The sequence below is a fragment of the Ailuropoda melanoleuca genome, chromosome X (genome assembly GCF_002007445.2).
Source record: "Ailuropoda melanoleuca isolate Jingjing chromosome X, ASM200744v2, whole genome shotgun sequence".
NCBI classification, from domain to species: domain Eukaryota; kingdom Metazoa; phylum Chordata; class Mammalia; order Carnivora; family Ursidae; genus Ailuropoda; species Ailuropoda melanoleuca.
In genome coordinates, this window is record NC_048238.1 from 112,845,150 (window position 1) to 112,849,241 (window position 4,092).

Here is a 4,092-nt window from a genome sequence, read left to right on the forward strand (position 1 = left end):
ACACAAGCAGGGGGAGTGGGAGAGGAAGAAGCAGGCTCATAGCAGAGGGAGCCTGACGTGGGGCTCGATCCCAGAACGCTGGGATCACGCCCTGAGCCGAAGGCAGATGCTCAACCGCTGTGCCACCCAGGCGCCCCAACCTTCGAAGTTTTGGTTAAGAGACATTTGCTTGTGGTGTCCAAGACATTTATGTCCTCTTGGCTTCGTATGGCAATTATTCCAATGAGGTTTCATACATCTGCTTTATAAAAGATATAGGAATGATATTATGCAGCCATCAAAAAAAATGAAATCTTGCCATTTGCAAGGACCTGCATGGAACTAGAGGGTATTATGCTAAGCAAAATAAATCAATCAGAGAAAGAGCATTATCATATGATCTCACTGGTATGTGGAATTTGAGAAACAAGGCAGAGGATCATAGGGGAAGAGAGGAAAAAAATAAAACAAGATGAAACCAGAGAGGGAGACAAACCATAAGAGACTCTTAATCTCAGGAAACAAACTGAGGGTTGCTGGAGTGGAGGGGGGTGGTAGATTGGGGTGGCTGGGTGATGGACATTGGGGAGGGTATGTGTTGTGGGGAGCGCTGTGAATTGTGTAAGGCTGATGAATCACAGACCTGTATCCCTGAAACAAATAATACATTATATTTTAATAAAAAAAGAAAAACAAACAAAAAATAAAAGATACAGGAATGTATTTTGGTGATTTTGTGATGATTTAATTGAGGTTAGTGTTAGTGGTTTAAAGAGCAGTGTCTGGGGCTACAGAAAGGACTATCCAGAGATTCGGACTAGAGGGATAGGGATAGATATATTTTCAGGGTAAGGAACAAAATCAAGGGTAAAGAGTTAAGGTTAAAGTTAGAGTCAAAGAAAAAGGGTTGGGGTTAGAGGGTTAGGGTTAAGGGTTAGGGTTAGGGTCTCCCTGTCCTCTGCTGCACAGAGCCCATTCTCCTCCAGTAACCAGAGTGATCTTTTTGGAACATAGCCTATGAGCCTCTCTGTGGTCTGCTCCCCTCCTGCCCATCCTCTCCAGCCTCACCTCTCCCACCTCTCTCCACTCTGCGGTCCACTCAGGTGTGTAGTCCTCCCACATGGGCCTCAGGCCTGACTCGAAGCCTTTGCATGCACTGTGCCTTCTGCCAGGATCACTCTTCTCTCCCCCTGCTTCATGTCTGGCTTGTTTCCCCTTTGGCTGGGCCTGGATTAGCCCTCTAGTGACCTGACTCCTGTCTGCTGGTTGAGTGTGCTTGCCCCCTATTTAAATGTAGTGCCCGCCTTCCCTGTGCGAGCGATTTACTAACCTGCCAGGTATGGGGCAGGCACAAGGAAGTAGCCCTAATGCCTGAGCAAAAAAATCAGTCGCAGGGGCTCACCACACTTGCCTTATGATGGGGGAGCTACTGTCCCTACAGTGGGGAGCAGGTAGTCCCCTCAAAGGGGGACCAGCCATGTGAGGTGGTTGGACAAGACTTACAACTTCTTGGGGCGGGGGAGGTGTAGACCAGAAGCTTACCCCCTTGGATTCAAGGCTGGGGCCGACGCAAGCCCCCTCTTCTTCCAGAGGTCCTCTTTCCCCTTCCCTGACCACGGGCTGGACCTGATTCCTGATCTGGGGGAGTTCGAGGGTGACTCCTCCTAGGAATACCAGTGGTTTACTGATGGACATTGTCAGCAAGATGCCCAGTAGCCTCAAAGAGGGCCCTACAGGGTGGAGACCACTCTGTGGGGGTCAGCAACAGCCCACTCAAAGCAAAGTGGGGCAGGTGGCTGGCCCTGCTGTTCTATCCAGTCTGTAGGGCATAGAAATGAGGGCTGTGCCCCAAAGTGCTCTACTTCTGGCAGGTGGGGACGGGACCTGCAGGGGGTCGGCCAGGGGAGGATACCTGCAGGGTTTGCCCAGAAGCTCAGCACAGGGAGGGTGTTCCTGGCTTGAACATGCTGACTGTGGGGGAGGTTTCCAGCCTGCTAAGCCTCAGGCTCCCCTTTGTATGATGGGGTGCTGATGGCCCCCATGTCTGGGAGCAGAAGGTAGGGAGGTCACACCAGCAGACTCACTCAGGACAGGACGGATAAGTGGCTGTTGCTTAAAGCAGCCCAGGGTCTACCCCCTCGAAGAAGGTGCTCATGTCCATGGCCCCCCAGCTTTGGGGTCCTGCTGCCAGCCTCTGGCAGTGACCCTCCTCCCACCCTGTCCCTTGTCCCTGTAGATACATGGTCTTCCTAGAGCTGTTCCTGCAGATGGCAGAGAAGCACTTTATGGTGGGACACAGGGTTACCTACTATGTCTTCACCGACCAGCCAGCTGCCAGGCCCCTGTGCCCTTCGGGGAAGGCCAGAGGGTGGTGGACCTCATGGTAGACACAGGGTCACCTACTAGGTCTTCACTGCTCAGCCAGCTGCTGGATGTCATGCGCCCCTCTGGGAAGGCCGAAGGGTGGTGGACCTCATGGTAGACACAGGGTCAACTACTAGGTCTTCACCAACCAGCCGGGCCCCTGTGCCCCTCAGGGAGGGCTGGAGGGTGGTGGTCCTGAGATCCCCAGGGCCTCGTGCTGGCAGGATGTGTCCATGCAGCACTTGGCGATGACCAGCTGCTTCTGTGAGCAGCGCTTCCTCCGTGAGGTGGACAACCTGGTGTGCTAAGATGTGGACATGAGGTTCCGTGACCATGTGGGCGTGGAGATCCTGTCCCCCCTCTTCGGCACCCTGTACCCCGGTTTCTACTGGGCGGCACACGAGGACTTCAGCTATCAGCACCGGCCACAGTCCCAGGCCCACATCCCCAGGGACCAGCGTGACTTTTACTACATGGGGGCCTTTTTTGGGGGGGGGCGGTCAGTGGCGGATGTTCACCAACTGACCTTGGCCTGTCACCAGGCAGTGGTGGTTGACCTGGCCAGTGGAATCGAGGCTGTGTGGCGTAGTGAGAGCCACCTGAACAGGTACCTGCTAGACCACAAGCCCATTAAAGTGCTGCCCGGCAGGACCTGTGGGACCCACGGCTGCTGGGCTGGCCCCCCCCGCCCCCCAGGTCATGAAGAAGCTGAGATTTGGGCTATGCCCAAGAATCACCAGGACACCCAGAATGCATGAGGGACTGTCCCTGGAGGACCTGTGGGAACTGCGGCTGCTGGGCTGGCCCGGGAGGACCTGTGGGACCCGCAGCTGCTGGGCTGCCCACACCCCCCCGCCCCCCATCATTGAAGAAGCTGAGATTCGGGCCATACCCAAGAATCACCAGGACACCCGGAACGCATGAGGGACTGTCCCTGGATGACCTGTGGGACCCGCAGCTGCTGGACTGCCGCTGGAGGACCTGTGGGACCCGTGGCTGCTGGGCTGGCCCCAGAGGACCAGTGGGACCCATGGCTGCTGGGCTGGTCCCTGGAGGACCTATGGGACCCACAGCTGCTGGGCTGCCCGCGCCGCCCCAACCCCCTGCCTCCCCACCACCATCATTGAAGAAGCTGAGAGTCGGGCCATACCCTGGAATCACCAGGACACCCAGAACTCATGAGGGACTGTCCTCAGAGGACCTGTGGGACCCGTGGCTGCTGGGCTCCCCCCACCCAAGGTCATGAAGAAGCTGAGATTCGGGCCACGCCCAAGAATCAGCAGGACATCCAGAACGCATGAGGGGCTCTCCCCATCTCCGTCAGGGGGTGCTGCCCTGAGCGCAGCCATCGGAGCAGTTTCCTTCTTCTGTCCCCTCGACTGTGGAGTCTAACACTGCCCACTCGGGCATGTCCAGGGCCCTGGCCAGCCCAGGAGGCCTGCCTGCGGGCACAGGTGGTTCCTGTGGTTGGTGCATTTTGATAACTTCTGGGTCATTTGCAGCAGCGAACGGCTTCAGTTTTATGTCGAATGCTTTTCTGTGACAATGCTGAGCAACCATCTTTAAAAAGAACAATTGAGGGAAAAGGTTTTCTCCCTGGTTCTAAACAGACATCGCCTGGTGGGATGGGAATGGCCCTGCAGCAGCCTTGGAGCCAGAACGGGCCCTGGCTGGGTCCTCCTCCCAGTCCCTGCACCTCGCAGCAGCCATGGGCCTTCAGGGTCAGGGGTGCGCCAAGCCACCTCTCAG

General features: G+C 56.2%; 1 pseudogene; it reads left to right on the forward strand.

The window, feature by feature from the left end:
• The first annotated feature begins 2,010 nt into the window (after window positions 1-2,010).
• On the forward strand, window positions 2,011-3,267 carry LOC100471979 (annotated as a pseudogene).
• Window positions 3,268-4,092: the final 825 nt, after the last annotated feature.